A 17,899-nucleotide genomic window follows, 5' to 3' on the forward strand; every position below is an offset into this window, starting at 1 on the left:
TTATCTAAGAGGCAATGCACCATTAAACACAAATGGAACCATTGTATTATTAGCAGAGAGGAGCAAGAAGGCACAGAACTGTTATTTTAATATCACTCATGTCAAGAACCAGATCAGGCATTCAAGATATGTTATGAAGTTAATCTAGACCGCTCATAAGGCGTTTCACTCCAGGTATGATTCAATTGACCCACTAGGAAGCTTGTATTACAGCACACTTTATTTAAAAGCACATATAAGAATATAAGAAAAAGAATTAGCAGAACATTTACCAATTAAAATACATGACAAAGCATAATTGTTAACAGCAATCCATCTCTATAGTTCCAAGGTAAGTAATTTCCCCATAATCACAAATCCTACTTCAGAATCAATGAGCACCAAAAACAGATATGCTCACATGGATGCTAGATTGCCAACATTTTAACCCCTCTGGACAGATACAGAAAGATGCTTGCCTTCTGTCTCCTATACAGTAGTTTCCAGAGAAGGATATGTCCTCTAATAGCAGAACTTTAGAGAAATAAACCTAGTTTCTGGAAGATCCCAGTCTTCAGACTTTAGAGACTCAGAGATATTTCTTCTTTCTATAGTTTCCAAAAAAGCAACTGAGCTTGATTTCTTTGTGTAAGCCTAGCTCTATCCAGTCACATGATATTACTGTCAATCAACCTAATGAAGCCCTACTCTGCAAAAAAACTAAAATAACAACCCTGCATTAAAACAAACATTGTAGCAATTAAGATCATTTATGCTGCAGCAGTAACAACTGATAAACCAGCACTGATAATAAAACAAACTGGTATAACAAATCCTGCACAAAAAACATAACCGAAATACAATTCTTAAAGACACAGGATTGTCCCACTAACTTCACCATCTCTGTTATAGTGGTAGAATTTACATTGCTCTTTGAAAGACCATTTTTATCTTGACTCAAATCCTGTCTATTAGGAAAGGAAAGCCAAGCACCAGGTATATGTTGTCAGGTTGTTTACTATCTCACTTAGAGGTCTGGAGTGTTGTATGGTTGAACGTTAAGTTATCATTAACTATTCATAATAATGCAGCTCCAACATACAACCTTACATAGGTGCTGTCTCCATCCTGACTTGTGCTAGACCCTACTGCACCCAAAGCCTACTATCATGTTACCCTCTACATTGTACCACGGGCAGTGCTGTTTCTCCAGTCTCCCCACCTCCATTAACCCTTGCTCTGTCTAAACATGCTTACACTCCATCTCCCCCCAAATCTTTACCCATAAGTGTTTACAATTCAATTTTCATCACTTCATCTCTTCTGCTGTCCCCCTCAAGTCTCTGACTTTATAAATTCAGACATTTTGTTTATTACAAATGGTTATTTCCATAAGAAGAGAGTATAACTTTAAAGATTTTTCTCTGTCTCTTCCAAGATGGCAGTGCTGAAACCATCCTTTCACCTTTTCATCCTGCACCTACCAGTTCATGCCAGGCTCCCACAGAAATCCTGGGCTTGACTTTTCAAAACAGCTGATTCCCCATGAAACCCTCAGGGCCAAGTACTTGGTTCTTTAAACTTAGAGAATGTCATTGAGAGTGATTTATTTTTAACACTCTGGCTGGTGTTCTAAGTTCATAGTTAACATTTTGAGTATGACTGTTCTACAGAGAGTCATACAGACTCATAACTTTCATTCTGTTTCTCTCTCCACAGATGCTACCAGACCTGCTGAGTTTATCCAGCATTCTTTGAGTTTATTTCAGGTTTCCAGCGTCCAGCGAATGGGCACCTCATTTCACATACTGTCTAATGTCTTTTTACGAGGCTCCAGTGGAAATGAAAATCAGGCAGAATGTAAAGTGAGTGAGAAGTTTTTCACATCCTTATTGCTGTGTTTGTACTTCAAAAGATGGCAGCGGTGTGACTGGAATAGCATTGCTGGTTGAAGGATGGCACAGTGGCACAGTGGTTAGCACTGCTACCTCACAGCGCCAGGGACCCTGTTTTGATTCACAGCTTGGGTAACTATCTGTGCAGAATCTGCACGTTCTCTCCGTGTCTGCATGGGTTTCCTCCCACAGTCTGAAAGACGTGCTGGTTAGGTGCATTGACAATGCTAAATTCTCCCTCAGTGTACCCAGACAGGTACCAGAATGTGGCGACTAGGGGATTTTCATAGTAACTTCATTGCACTGTTAATATAACTTGTGACACTAATAAATAAACTCTGCCAGAGAAAACACATCATTGCCTGCTGCAGTCAAGTTCACTACAGCCCTGAATGTCATTATCTCTGGCTCCTTCTAAGCCACCACGGGGCATATCAGTCTCATCAGTCAGCATGCTGACTGACATTAAGCAGCTGATTAATGTTTTGTTTTCTAGCACATGCACATTCCCCATAGACAACAGAATACATCAGGGTATGGCTGTGGGGATTACACATATTACAGGCTGCCCCAGATCCAGGGTATCACTGGCTACACCCTGTCACTTGCAGGCGCCTTCAATGATGTCACTGCCTCAATGAGTATAAATAGGCAACTGTTGTATGATTGCCATCAGTGCATCGTGCGAGCCTATGTCAGTCTTCCTAGCAGCTATTACATGGGAGTCTACCATCACTCCCACACTTTGGCCTCTTGCAGTGGGAAACTTAGCGGGTGGGAGAACGTAACTTGACAGGAAGCCAACACTCAGTTTCCCAGTGGTGGGATGGATGCGAAAAATTAAATTCTTGATATTGTAAAGATAGCTTTAATGCAGGTCGAGCTTCCTTACAAATAATGTTGGTATTGGCAGCTCATGCATGCTTATTAAAAAGCCATCTAATCGGAACTAAGCTGCCCTCCAGCAGGAAATTAGAACATTTACATTTACAATTGTATATAATTGGCATACACTTGGTGAACTTGACGTCTTCTTGGACTCTTTAAAGTTGAGTAAATGCTGCTTTGGCCTTCTTGGGAACCACTCAAAAATTTCAGTCTTTTGACAGAATTTGGGTGGTGGTAGGTCCAGCTTTGTGAATGCTGGACACGGGAAGGCAAGCTAAGAGAAGAGGGGGAGACTGTCAGGAAAAGAGCACAGATTATCCCAGACTGAAAAGGAAGCAGAGAGGGAATGTGAGGGTGTAACAACGTGAGAAAGAAGAAAGGCCCTTGATTATTGGGCTTGCCGCTCCTGTGGTTGGAGGGAAGTTGTGGACAGGGATGGTGGTAGAGAGATGGTCCTAGAGGGCAGGCTAGGTGCTTTCTAAGGTGGGGTGGTGGGATTTGAGCTGAGAGTACTGGGTAGCAGAGGGGTAGAGTCAGCCGGCAGGTCTGGTGTGAGAAGTAGCTGAAGGTTTTATGAGGTCAAGGTAACAGCCAAAACAAGTGGTTTAGATAATGAGAGGGGTCAGGGTGAGCACTGAGATGGTAACGGGTGTTACCATCTCTATGGTAACATTTTGCATCTTGTCTGTTCTGATTAGTTTAGATTTAGCAAAAACAGTGTACTGATTTTTGATAGTCCCACAGGCCTTCTAGTACAGACAGGTGTGTATTGTCAACCCAGAAGAAACTGTCTGTTGCATTGCTTACCCTCTTGATTCAGTAATTTCCTTTGTTTTTCTTCAAATCTGGATACTACATTGTCATGAGGGGGTTAAACCTGGAACACCATCTTTGGGTCCATCATGTTCAGGTTCTTAATTCTGGATCTCCATTCCCTTTCATGGCTGTGGACCTTTTTTTAATTCTCCAAGTTTATAAAGAAAGGCTCAGCCAGCCAAAATGTTGAATTGTTCTCCTCCGTTTTAAATACAGGGTTACTTTTCATTTTTAAGTTCATTCCCATTGTTTAAATTTACAGCAAAAGCAGGTTTAACACTGCTTCTTTAGCTGTTTTAATAGCTTTGTTAAGGTCATGTCGATGATGAACAAAAAATTCTAACATTCCTTTTTACTAAATTCAGAATTTTTTTAAAATTCTTGTCTTTTGTTTTTTTCACTTAGCACAAACTGTTCCCAGTTTGTCTCAGAAAAACGATTGCTTCATCATTCTGAAGTTTAAATTTATGTTCAAGAACACAAGTTCTTTATTGCAGCTCCATGGTATTAGTTTTAGCTACAGAAGCATCTTTTGGTTCACAGCCACGTGTTCCTTTGTTCCATTACCAGCTTTGAGTATTGTTGCTGTTATCTGTTTTGACACCTCTGGCTGAGGTTCTGCCAGCAGGTTTAATTCAGCCGCCTTCAATTTGTCTCTGGCTGTTATTAACTCTTAGTCGAATGTGCCACTGTATTTTTAACCTCAGCAATCTGAGCGTTTGACTCCTTGGACACAGTTTTTGTTGAAACAATAATTTTCACAGTAGGTGTTGATATATATTTGGGTAGGTTTTGTGTTGTTGTGCTGCCACTTTAAGAGTCCAGTCACATTTTTAATTTGTGCCATCATCAGCTATTTCACGAGCTTTTAGTTAGACTATCCCAAGCCTTTGTACAGTGAACAATTTCTCCATAAATCTGCCTTGTTGACTGCAACCAACACATGTGCTAAAGCTTCACTTTTTTTTATCCTCAGAGGAGCAACATAAGCAATCTGTAAAGCTAGTCCAAGATTCCTGCAATCACTTGATTTCTTCTTAATTTCAACAGTTGCACTCGACTTGTTTAACATCACTGGAAATGACAGGACGTCATCTCAGTGAAGTAATTTCCTAGAATGAAATCTATACCATTAATGGGCATCTTTAATACAATTCCCACAGTTACAATTCCTGAAATTAAACCACATTTTAAATTTACTTCATGCAACATTATAATTAAACAACCTCCAATAATATGTTTAATTAATACATTCTTAACTAGCATATCTTTTCCCCACTTTAGGAGAGTTCAAAACTAGAGGGCATAGATTTAAGGTGAGAGGGGAAAAGTTTAAAAGGGACCTGAAGAGCAACCTTTTTTGCACAGAGGGAGGTGCACATATGGAATGAGCTGCCAGAGGAGCTGGTAGAGGCAGGTACAAATACAACATTTAAATACGGACAGGTACGTGGATGGAAAGGTTGAGACGGATAGGGGCCAAATGCAGGCAAATGGGACTAGTTTGGTTTAGGAAACCTGGTTGGCATGGACGAATGGCGAAGGGCTTGTTTCCGTGCTGTATATCTCTATGACTCTATGACCTTCTGGAGGGAGTTTCTGCTCACCCACCTCCATCAATGACTGAGCTGAGCCCATATCTCAAAGAATATTTATTTGTATACCTCCTTTAACAGACAAAAATGTAGAGACTTCCCCCTTGAACACGAAATCCCGATAATCCTCTACACTGTGGTCATTTCCATTAGTAAATACATTCAAAGCTATTGGTTTGTCACAAGTGCCATCTCCACTGATACACTCTCTGCAATCACAATATGCTCACATGCAAATGTTACTTTTTGGCCTTTAATTTCCAATGACTTGCCTTCAAATTTCCTTTCTTATCACAAAAATGACAAAAATGATCCTCATGAATCATACTTATCTTCCATATATGCCGTGGAATATCTGAGTTTTCATTTTTACTATCTTCCTCATTGTAACCAATACTCTGTTCATTATCAGATCTGTTCATCTCTCTAATTTCTATGTGATTTTGGAAACAATGGTCTGCTGCTACTCACATGTTTAGGAGACAAGACGTTATCATTAACCATAATTATAGTGGCCCTTATCTTAGCAAATTTATGGTCTTCTAGATGGGATCTTATTAAATTCTTCCATTAATATTACCTCACAAAGATTTTCAAAATCTTGCTCAATCTTCATAGCCCTATACCACCTATCAAGTATAATTTCCTTTTCTGTACCAAATTCCACAAAGGCTTGAGCCTGTTTCTTCCTTAGATTTCTAAATGTTTGCCTATGAGCTTCTGACACTAACTCATATGCATTGACAACAGCATTCTCCACAGCATCAGAATCATTAGATTGTACATCAGAAAGCAACAAGTACACGTTCTGAAGCTTTCCCACGAACATGCTTTGCCATTAGAGTCCACATTTCCTTAGGCCTTAGGCTATTGTAACAATTTTCTCAAATGACAGAAAATACATTTTAACTCCTTTCTCACTGAATTCATGCACTAGGTAAATATTCTTTGCGGAATCAAAACTCAAAGGCTGGAATTCTATCACATAGCCCGCCACAGAACATAGAACATAGAACATAACAGTGCAGTACAGGCCCTTCGGCCCTCGATGTCGCACCGACCAGTGGAACCAATCTAATGACCCGCTAACCTAAACTATTCCAATGTTATCTATATGCCTATCCACTGACCATCTGAACGCCCTTAAAGTTGGTGAGTCCACAACTGCTGCAGGCAGCGGGCGAGGGGTTAGACAATGGGAAGGTCCATTGACCTCTGACGGGATCACGGGTCGAGAGATAATAAAATCCTGCAAAAAGAGTCAGAACATACCCATTGTTAAATTTCCTTTTTCCCTCCTGTTTGTGTAATCTAAGCTTTCCAGGTTAAATTTCCCAGCTTCCCTTCCTCTTTGAGATTCGAATTCAAGTTTATGCATTTCTCTTTCCATTTCTCCTTGTTTTCCTTCCCTCTCTCTTTGGAATTCAACTTTTTCTATTGTATGTACTTCCTCTAGTCTAGAAAAGTGCATCATTGTTTGTGGTGGATTCACTTCAGTATTGAGAAAGATCCATACCAACTGGGTTACCACCCAATGGGGCTCGTCCTATTTCATGGTCAGATCAAGTTTCAATTAAAGTAGAAAACTACTATTGTTAAGTTCTTCCCTATCAATGCTTTCTAAAAGGGAAATTCTGTGAAGAGGCCCCAGGAAGGTGTTGTTTGACAATAGAGGAGGATACCACAGCCTGAATTTTTTGTCTGACGCTGAAGTCCTCGGAGATGTAAATGGGGAGTGAAGGGAGGGGTGTGGGTGATCCTGCTTAGATGGACAGTGAGTTCTGGGGCCAACTTTTGCCGATGCTCGCCAATGAAACGGTTGAGGCCTGTGCCATTCCTTTATCTCAGCTATTACTGGGACTGTGGTTAGAGAATGAGGGCACACCAATGGCCAGTGTCCTCAAACAGGGGTAAGAGGGGTTGGGGGTAACCAAAGCCTGGCTATCGAGGAGTTTTCAGTGACTGGGTGGCATGGGAGTGGTCATCGTTGCTGGCTTCTGGGACATTGTAGTGTATGTTTTGGTGAGTATGACTATGCCAAGCTGTTGCTTGATTAGTCTGTGAGGCAGCTCTTCCAATTTTGGCACAAGCCCCCAGATGTTAGTACAATAGACTTTCCAGGGATGGTTGGGTTAGATTTGTCATTTCCAGTGCCTTGCTCAGGTGGTCCATCCAGGTTCATTCCATTTTGTGGATTCGTAGCTGTTAATACAACTGAGTCATTTGTAAGGCCATTTCAGAGGACATTTAAGAGTCAGCCACATTGTTGTGGGTCTAGAGTCACATGTAAGTCAGACCAGGTAAGGATGGCAGATTTCATTCTAGGAACATAGAAACATAGAACAGTACAGCACAGTACAGGCCCTTCAGCCCTTGATGTTGTGCCGAGCTATGTCCAATCCCAAGATCAAGCTATCCCACTCCCTGTCATTCTGGTGTGTTCCATGTACCTATCCAATAACCGCTTGAAAGTTCCTAAAGTGTCTGACTCCACTATCACAGTAGGCAGTGCATTCCACACCCCAACCACTCTCTGAGTAAAGAATCTTCCTCGGGCATCCCTCCTAATCTCCCACCATGAAACTTATAGTTATGCCCCCTAGTAACAGCTACATCCACCCGAGGAAATAATCTCTGCACGTCCACTCTATCTATTCCCCTCATCATCTTATAAACCTCTATTAAGTCACCTCTCATCCTCCTCTGCTCTAAGGAGAAAAGCCCCAGCTCTCTCAACCTTTCACCATAAGTTTTACCCTACAAACCAGGCAGCATCCTGGTAAATCTCCTCTGCACTCTCGCCAATGCTTCCGCATCTTCTTATAGTGAGGTGACCAGAACTGCACACAATATTCCAAATGTGGTCTCACCGAGATCTGATATAGTTGCAGCATAACCCTACGGCTCTTAAACTCAAACCCCCTGTTAATAAACGCTAACACACTATAAGCCTTCTTCACGGCTCTATCCACTTGAGTGGCAACCTTCATAGGTCTGTGGATATGAACCCCAAGATCTCTCTATTCCTCCACATTTCTCAGAACCCTGCCGTTGACCCTGTAATCCGCATTCAAGTTTGTCCTACCAAAATGAATCACCTCGCACTTATCAGGGTTAAACTTCATCTTTTCTGCCCAGCTCCGCATCCTATCAATGTCTCTTTGCAGCCTACAAGAGCCCTCCACCTCATTCACTACTCCACCAATCTTGGTGTCATCAGCAAATTTAATAACCCAGTCTTCAGCCCCCTCTTCCAAGTCATTGATAAAAATCACAAATAGCAGAGGACCCAGCACTGATCTCTGTGGTACACCGCTGGTAACTGGTCTTCAGTCTGAAAATTTTCCCTATACCGCCACCCTCTGTCTTCTATGAGACAGCCAGTTACAATTTCCTTCTATCCCACACCTCCTTACTTTCTTCATGAGCCCACCATGGGGAATCTTATCAAATGCCTTACTAAAATCCATGTATACGACATCAACTGCTCTACCTTCATCTACACACTTAGTTACCTCCTCAAAGAACTCAATCAAATTTGTGAGGCAGGACTCACCTCTCATGAAACCGTGCTGACTATCCCGGATTAAACTGCATCTTTCCAAAGATCCTATCTCTCAGGACCCTTTCCATTAATTTACCGACCACCGAAGTAAGGTTAACTAGCCTATAATTACCAGGATCATTGCTATTTCCTTTCTTGAAGAGAGGAAATAGGACATTAATGAACTAGATTGGTTTTCTGACAATTGACAATATTATTGAGATTAGCTTTTTAAAAAATTTCAGATTTATAAACTGAATTTAAATGGTGGGATTTGAACCTGTGTCCCCTGTGTCTCTAGATTGCTAGTCCAGCTTAATATAAAATTCAGGAACGGCAGCTCATTCTTTTCTCAATCTGTTTGAATCTCCAACCTTAGCAACTTCAAGTCTTGATATTCCCTCTTTTTCATCCCAGCAGCTCACATTCCTATTCTCCTGTTCTCCCATGCTCCCTTCTGTTTTGAGCACCTTCTTACCTTTCAAACTCCTTCACTGAGCTGGCATTTATTCGTCATGGAATTTTTTTTCCTCCATCAGTTCTTAGAAACTTGTTTTTATTTGTATCCATTTCTGGTACACCGGCCGCACTGAAATAAGGTCAAAGCAATTAGTAAGTAATTTGAACCAAATACAATGGAACAATTTGCTCCTCTAACCATGCAGCAAGTTTAAAAATAATTTTTGACAAGTTGGATTTAAAAATAGCAGTGAAATGTTGAAGAACATGTTGCAGAATGTTTTATTTGTCAACCCCTATCTTTAGAAATCTAAATAGCTGTTTTGTTTCATTGCGCCATTCTTGGCACGCTTTCAGGAGACTAAAGTTCAGGTTTTGTAAGATGCTGCAGTATTTCCTTGCCACTATTTTGTGCAGTCGGATGGCAAATTCTCTGAAGGAATAGCTTCCCAAAGCAAAATATTACTAATCGGCTGGTGGTGGTTTCAAAATGCTTTCAAAGTTGTCTACTAGGTTCCACTCTGATATGGAGCTTGGAATAAACAGAATGTCTCAAAAATCACAGTGAACTGGATGTGTGTAATCACTTGTGTGAAAACATGTTGCATTCACAGTTGTTCCTCCAGGCCTGGTTTTTGATCAAACAGCCCAGTCTTTGAATGAACCATTGCAAATGAGTAAAATGTAAACTAGATATCAAATTTGTACCTGTAGATCAGAACCTGGACCAACGGGACTGTGATGCCACAAAATTATCCATTAGAAGTCCGTTTTTTAAGTTAGCAGTCTGTTTTGCTACTCAATGTTTCGTGATATTAATTATTAAGCTCCTTATCAATGGGCTAGATTATGCACTGAGGCCAAGTTCCCCACACCCCCGTGTGAATGTTGGGAGCAAGCCCATCCCTGCTTACTTGGCTTGCTCCATTTTAATTGTGTGGCTGACGGGCCTTTAATTATTGGGAGACGAGACTTCTGCCCCTCTCCAAGTATAAGTCCCACCTCAGACAGCTACCAACCAATTGGAGACTGTCAGCTCTGCAGTACTGACAGCACCACCAGAGGCAATGGCCACTGCTGGTACTGCAAGAGGGTCCAAGAGGAAGTAACCATGGATGTCCCAGAAGCCACGCAAGCCTGGGACCTCACCAGGCTGGATGGCAGGTCCCAGCAAAGCGGGTGGGGATGTATGTGGACAAGGCAGGCAGGGAGAGTGGGCATGGGAAGGGAAAACTATACAGGGCGCCTCCAACTGACACCGGGGACTGGAAAGGCAACGCACTCACATTTCACAGACCATCAGCCCATCGGGTCCAAACTGTCAATCTACACAAACTTACTCATTAAATCTTAGCAGCAAAAGGATTAGCCCTTAAGTGGACATTAATTTCCCACTAAAGGGTCTCAATTGGAACATGGATAGTGTCTTACCCTGCTTCCCTTGCTGCATGTAAAACTGCCATGGGTACAGGAGTGGGTGGACCATGGTACCCTATTTTACAGGTCCACCCACCTGTTGTCCCAGCTTGCTATCTCCACCAGCTTTCCCCACCTGCTATCGCGCCTGTATCATCCTCCCCTCCCCACTGCCTGCAATCCAGGCTTGCTATTGCCATCTGCTATCCTCTTCACCTGCAATCCGCACCTGCTTTCCCCCCCACCTGTGATACCCACCTGCTATTCCCCCCTGCGATCCCCTGCTTTCTACCTCCGCCTGCCATCCCCATCTGCTATCTTCCCCACCTGCTGTCCCCACTGCTATCCCTGCCTGCTTCCCCTCCCCATCTACTATCCCTGCCTGCTATCCCATCTGCTATTCCCGCCTGCTATCCCCCTTCTTTATATCTCTGCCTGGTATCCCTGCCTGTTATCCCCCCACCTTCTATCTCCGCGGGCTATCCCTCCCCACCTGCTATATCTCTCCGTCTGCTATCCTGCCTGTGATTGGCCTATAAAATCATCAAATAGAATTAAATATAGAAGGAATTTAGCGTATCCTGATTTTAAGAATTTAAGATAATGAGTACTTTCTGAAGTGTTGCGACTCTTATAATAGGAGAAACACAGCAGCCAATTGTTACATGGCAGTGTACGAAATTATCAGGACTCTTCCCTTAAGTCAAGGCGTCAATAACCAGTTTTAGGATATTAATTTTTACCCAGAGGGTGTGGGAATCTGGAACTCACTGCCTGAAAAGATGGTACAGGTGGGAACCCTTGCAACATTTAAGAAGTATTTACATGGGCATTTGAAATGCCATAACACACAAGGTTACACACCAAGCGCTGGAAATAGGATTAGAATAGATAGGTGCTTGATGGCTAGAATTGACACGATGAGCTGAAGGGCCTGTTTTTGTGTTATAAAATTCTGGCTCTAAAAGACCAGACAATCTCATATTCCATTAATTAAATGATGGATAAATGTTGACCAGAAGAACTCTGCCACTCTTGTTTAAATCTGGGATCGTTTCCATCCAGCTGTGGGGACAGACAGATTTAATATCTTTTCTGAAAGGAGGAATCTCCAAAAGCACAGCACTTCCTCGCTAATGCACTGAAGTGTCAGCTTGGAGGATGTACTCAAGTCTCTGGAGTGGGGCTTGAACCTGTAACCTGCTGCTTCAGAGGCCAAGAGAGCTATCACTGAGCCATGACTGACATCTCAATAACAAAGAAAACATTTGAATTTATATCATGATCCATTCTCTGCCCTAACCCCACCCTAACCCTGTCCTAACCCTTGTTTAGTACTGGACTTGACAAAAGATGGTGACACTTGTGAATCCAAGGTCTCTCACACATGTGAACAAGTGTCCCAGTTATTTATTGCCAAGGGGCAGTGTCCTGCCTTGAAATAAAAAAAACTGTTGTCTCAGCTGGCTTCCCTGACACGAGGTGATTTAGAGCAGATCTTTTACTGACAAAACCCTGATCCTTTAACAGGGTAACAGATGCCACCTCCACGGATCCCAAGTAGCTATTGAATAGTCTGCCTGCTGAAGTGTCACATCCCAATCATGAGAGTGACATTTATTCTGGTGTTGTAATTACCTCATAGAGTTCCGAAAGCTGTTTAGGATATCATGGTGTGATAGTTTGACAAAAGGAAGATTATGAAGCATGCTGGAGAACCATGTTATTGTCTGCTAACATGAATCAGCAATATCGATGAGTAAGTAAATTAATTTGCACAAGACTGTAAACCATTTACAAAGCCAGCATTTCCTAAGTGCCTGAGTGCATATGAAGAATTGGATATTTGAAAATAAAGTGTTTATTCAAACATTAATAAAACAATGTGTTGCATTGTTATTCTGCCAGAAATTACCAGTATATTGCCAATAAATCATTCATTCATCTTATATATTATTTTAATTCAGTTTAGTATTTTACCGCGTTGATTTTCCACTTCAAATTAACTGCAATCTAATCAACTCATATCTATTTTGATGCTATTGATTCTGCTCCCTTCCTGAACAGCCTCAATATTTTAGTGGAGATGAAAAGAAATGTGGGATTTTTTTTGCAGGGAGGCACAGTGGCACGGTGGTTAACTCTGCTGCTTCACAGCTCCAGAGACATAGGTTTGATTCCCGGCTTCAGTCATTGTGGAGTCTGCATGTTCTCCCTGAGTCTGCGTGGGTTTCCTCCATGACTGCCAGTTTTCTTCCACAGTCCAAAAGACATGCTGGTTAGGTGCATTGGCCGTGCTAAATTCCCCCTCGGTATACCTGAACAGATGCCAGAGTGTGGCGACTAGGGGATTTTCATAGTAGCTTCATTACAGTGTGAATGTAAACTACTTGAGACTAATAAATACATTTTGACCCCATCTGCCAGCACTTGGCCTGTAGCCCTGTATGTTATGGTGTGCCAAGTGCTCATCCAGGTACTTTTTAAAGGATATGGAGCAACCCACCTCCACCACCCTCCCAGGCAGTGCATTCCAGACTGTCACCACTTCCTTCACTCCCCCAAAACCTCCTGCCCCTCACCATGAACGCATGTCCACTCGTGATTGACCCTTCAACTAAGGGGGACAGCTGCTCTTTATCCAGTCTGTCCATATCTAATCTTGTGCACCTCAATCAAGTCGCACTTCAGTCTTCTCTGCTCCAACAAAAACAACCCAAGCCTATGCAACTTCTCTTCCTAACTTAAATATTCCGCCCTAGGCAGCATCCAGGTGAATCTCCTCTGCACCCCCTCCAGTGCAATACATCCTTCCGATAATGTGGTGACCAAAACTGCACACAGTACTGCAGCTGTGGCTTTGTCAAAGTTCTATACAACTTCAACATAACTTCCCTGCTTTTGTAATCTGTGCCGATTGATGAAGGCAAGTGTCCCATATGCCTACTAACATGCCCATCCACTTTTAGGAATCTGTAAACAAACGTGCCAAGGTCCCTTTGTTCCACAGAACTTCCTAGTGTCCTAACATTCATTGAATACTGAAATCACTCCTTCCAAAGTGTATCATCTCACACTTTTCAGGGTTAAATTCCCTCTGCTACTTATCTGCCCATTTGACTATTCCATCTATATCTTGTAGCCCAAGACACTCTGCCTCGCTATTAACCACCTGTCCAGTCTTTGTGTCATCCGCAAATTTATTAATCCTACCCCCCACATAGTCATCAATGTCATTTATATAGATGACGCGTATTAGGGGGACCAACACAGATTTCTGTGGTACGCAACTGGACAGTGCCTTCCAGTCACTAAAGCAGCCTCCCGTCATCACCCTCTGTCTCTTATCACTGGACATTGAGAGCCAAAGGATGGAGTAGATGTGGGAATGTGGGATAAAGACACTAGAACTGGCCAACATGGCAGTTTCTCAATGGCTTTCCAGTTTCAGCAAGTCTGTCCAGGGTGCTGGGAGGATGGCTGGGCAGCACAGTGGTACAGTGGTTAGCATTGCTGCCTCACACCACCAGGAACCCGGCTTCAATTTTGACCTTGGGTCACTGTCTGTGTGGAGTTTGCACATTCTCCCCATGTCTGCATGAGTTTCCTCCGGGTGCTCTGGTTTCCTCCCATAGTCCAAAGATGTGCAAGTTTGATGGATTGGCCATGCAGAGTTGCCCCTTAGTGTCAGGGGGTTTAACAGGGTAAATACATGAGATTACAGGAATAGGACCTGGGTGAGATTGATTTCGGTGCAGATTCAATGGGCCAAATGGCACCTTGCTGTGTTGTAGGGATTCTATGATTCTATGAATTAGGCAGGCGTCATGAAATGGCGAACCACACAGAAGGGCACTCAGTCTTTGGCACACATGTGCAATCAGGTGAGCACAGGTCGAGGGGAGGGTGGTCAGTTAGCACTCGGACAGTGCCAGAAATAGTCACTTTGTTGGCAACACAGGGCCATAAAAGGAAGGGCAAGACTTCAAGGGGAGCTATATGAGCAAAGGGAGGGCACAACTCTTCATTCTTCCCACACCCCACTGATGTGGCCTATTGCACCCAACTAGCCACCCATGGCCCCCTTGCCTCCTATGCCAAATTCAACTCTTCCACCCAAAACGGATGTGACCCCTTTTGACTCTGGCATGAGGGTCCCAACCTGAATGCAAAAGTGTAGTGTGATATCATAGATTTATTTTAAGAAAGCTAATCCTTCTTTTAAATTGACCCTAAAGAATGCTGCCAAAATTCACCCAACCTTTTTCAACTTCAATGTGGTCAAGCTACAGAAGTTTGCAAGCGGCTTGCATGTAGACACACCCAAACATGTGATGGCATTTGAGATTCAATTCACGTTTCCACAAGGGTTAACATAACTCAGTGTGGCTTCCCGGAGGCATGAATAGTTCTCTCCTATCTCCTCAAACCTCAGAGAATGAGAAAATTCAAGTTAATGGCTGAGACATTTAACTTTCCTAGGCTAAAAAGAATGGATAGGACTATGCCCTTCAGACAGGGACTAATCCAATACTTAATGTGGGAGCGTGATTCAACCATTTAATAACACAGCCATTCTAATTTTGGAACTATATATGTGAAGTATGGCTAAAAGCTACATTTTTATATACAAGGCAACATGGTGGTACAGTGGTTAGCACTGCTGCCTCACAGCCCCAGGGACCCGAGTTCGATTCCCGGCTTGGGCCACTATCTGTGGAATTTGCGTGCTCTCTCCATGTCTGCGTGTGTTTCCTTCGGGGTTCTGGTTTCCTCCCACTGTGCAGGTCAGATTGATTGGCCATGCTAAATTGCTCCTTGGTGTTAGGGGGTTAGTAGGGTAAATAAGTAGGGTTATAGGGATAGGCCTGGGTGGGATAATAGTCAGTGCTGGCTTAACATAGAACATTACAGCGCAGAACAGGCCCTTCGGCCCACGATGTTGCGCCGACCAGTTAAAAAACAATGACCCTCTAACCTAAACCAATCCCTTTTCATCCATAAACCTATCCACGGATCTCTTAAACGCCCCCAAACTAGGCGCATTTACAACTGCAGCAGGCAGGGCATTCCAATCCCTCACCACCCTCTGGGTAAAGAACCTACCCCTGACATCCGTCCTAAAACTACCCCCCCTTAATTTAAAGCCATGCCCCCTCGTGCTAGCTTTCTCCATCCGAGGAAAAAGGCTATCACTATCCACCCTGTCTAAACCTCTAATCATCTTATATGTTTCAATAAGATAAAGATTCGGCTTGATGGGCCGAACAGCCTCCTTCTGCACCATCGGAGTTCTATGGAGTACAGAACCTCAGGAGGAACTCTGATAAACAACAGCAGAGAGGACCTTTGGTCAAGGGAGGGCTAAAAGGAATGTACTGAGAAATAAACTGTTGTTTTGCTAAATGAATCCAAGTACTCTGCAAGTACCATAACCACAGAATTAGTGAGAAATATAAATCTCTCTCTCTCTCCTTCAAAACTTGCAGAGTCCACGGATAAAGGCAAACCTCTGAGTAATTGACTGCAGAAGCCATTGCAGCTACTAAAATGAACCTCAAGTTTCAATCGCTTCATTCTGGAAAAAAGAAATTGAAGCAACTGACCTGCATCAATATCTCAGGGACTGATTTGAAATCTTATCTCTGAGTATCTGTTTCCTTTATCTGCATTTTAATCTTTGTATCTGTAATTAGTTAATAACCTTATCACTTTTACTCAAATAAATTCAATCAATTAATTGAAAGCCAGTCTCATTAATGGCGCCACAAAATTGCCATCAATCATCGCAAGTGTCACTAATGCACTTTAGGAAAGGAAACCTGAACTTGTTTGGTTTGGCCTACATGTGACTCCAGATTAATTGACTCTTAACTATCCTCTGAAAAGTCTGCCACGCTATTCTGTTCAGGTGCAAGTAGGGAAGGCAACGCATCCTGGCCTCACAAGTGATGCCTACATCCCAATGAAAAGGATTAATTCAAAAAAGCCAAGGACATAGTAACTTGGTTATCATTCATCAGTCCATCTGCTCCTGGATCTATAGACGTTGAATCCAACTGGCTGTTCACTGCTCCAAGTTCTCCCCAGTTGTGCAGATAATTGCATCATCATTCACTATGCCGTAATTACTTGATGTCAAGATGTCCAGCAGGTACAGGCACTTAATAATGGGACATGGGCATTGCTAGCTGGCCAGCATTTATTGCCCAACCCTAGTTGCTCTTGAAACTGAGTTGCTTGTTAGGCTGTTTAAGAGGGCAGTCAACCACATTGCTGTGCCTTTAGAGTCATATGTAGGCCAGACCAGGTAAGGACGGCAGATTTCCTTCCCTAAAGGACATTAGTGAACCAGATGGATTTTTCCAACATTCAACAATAGTTTCCTGGTTATCAATAGATTCTTAATTCCAGACATTTTTTATTGAATTCAAATTCCATCATCTGCTGAGAGGGGATTTGAATTTGGGTCAATAAAACACGAGCTGAGTTTCTGGATTAGTAGTCTAGCAATAATACCATCAGGCCATCACCTCCCCATCTTGCCAGATTTAGTTTTGAATTTTGAGTCCAGTGTCTGTTATTATTTACTTTTTTGTCAGAAGAAGTAATTTCCTGTTCTGAAATTATAGGTAATAGAAGGACACGATCCTTGATAAAATGAACATACCATTGGGAGTGTAAATTAGGATATATTTTGTAAGGTCCCACACTTTTGTTGGGTTTTTGTATTAGCCTACAAGTTTTGGAAAATTTTGGCGTGCTTCCTACAGCTTTGCATCCATAGAGATCAATAGATGGTTGCCTGATATGTATTTATTATGCACAAGATCCAACCAGTGACACAGAGCCATCTATACCAGAGTTACCCAACTGGAAATTGGGCACATGCCCCTGATGGGTGGAAAATCAAGATTAAGGAGCTACACACCTCATATGTCTGATAGATGTTCCCTGAGGTGGGGGTTTTGCAACCAGAGCTTTAACTCGTGAAGTTACTGTCCTAAACAATTGTGTAATTGATGAAAGATATTTTGTTTAAATAAACCAATAAGATGGTTAAAATATATTCTAATGAGTAAATTTTTCCTTCATTCGACACAAATTGACCTGCCCAGGAAAGCTTCAGTTCCTTTGTTAAATGACTCATGAGCTTTACATTAAACATGTTTTAGGGAGTGGTTCTAATTTATATTATATCTAAAAAGACACTAGAATAATAGGTTAAAAACCAGCTGTTAAATGAAACAAAGAGCATGTCCTCTTTGCATTTTCTGGAGTATATCTTGATATTGTTATTCCTTCTT

At 42.3% G+C, this 17,899-nt stretch overlaps 1 long non-coding RNA gene across 1 annotated transcript in view; it reads left to right on the forward strand.

Moving 5' to 3' along the window:
* The window catches only part of LOC145349976 (uncharacterized), a 53,183-nt gene extending 36,631 nt beyond the window's left edge, over positions 1-16,552 (forward strand). Inside the window, exons 2-3 of the long non-coding RNA XR_013888152.1 lie at positions 1,699-1,844; positions 16,082-16,552. This is a non-coding gene — a long non-coding RNA (uncharacterized LOC145349976). The remainder of the gene's footprint in view (positions 1-1,698; positions 1,845-16,081) is intronic.
* Positions 16,553-17,899: the final 1,347 nt, after the last annotated feature.

This window comes from Carcharhinus amblyrhynchos, chromosome 1, assembly GCF_965287045.1.
Source record: "Carcharhinus amblyrhynchos chromosome 1, sCarAmb.v2.hapA, whole genome shotgun sequence".
NCBI classification, from domain to species: Eukaryota; Metazoa; Chordata; class Chondrichthyes; order Carcharhiniformes; family Carcharhinidae; genus Carcharhinus; species Carcharhinus amblyrhynchos.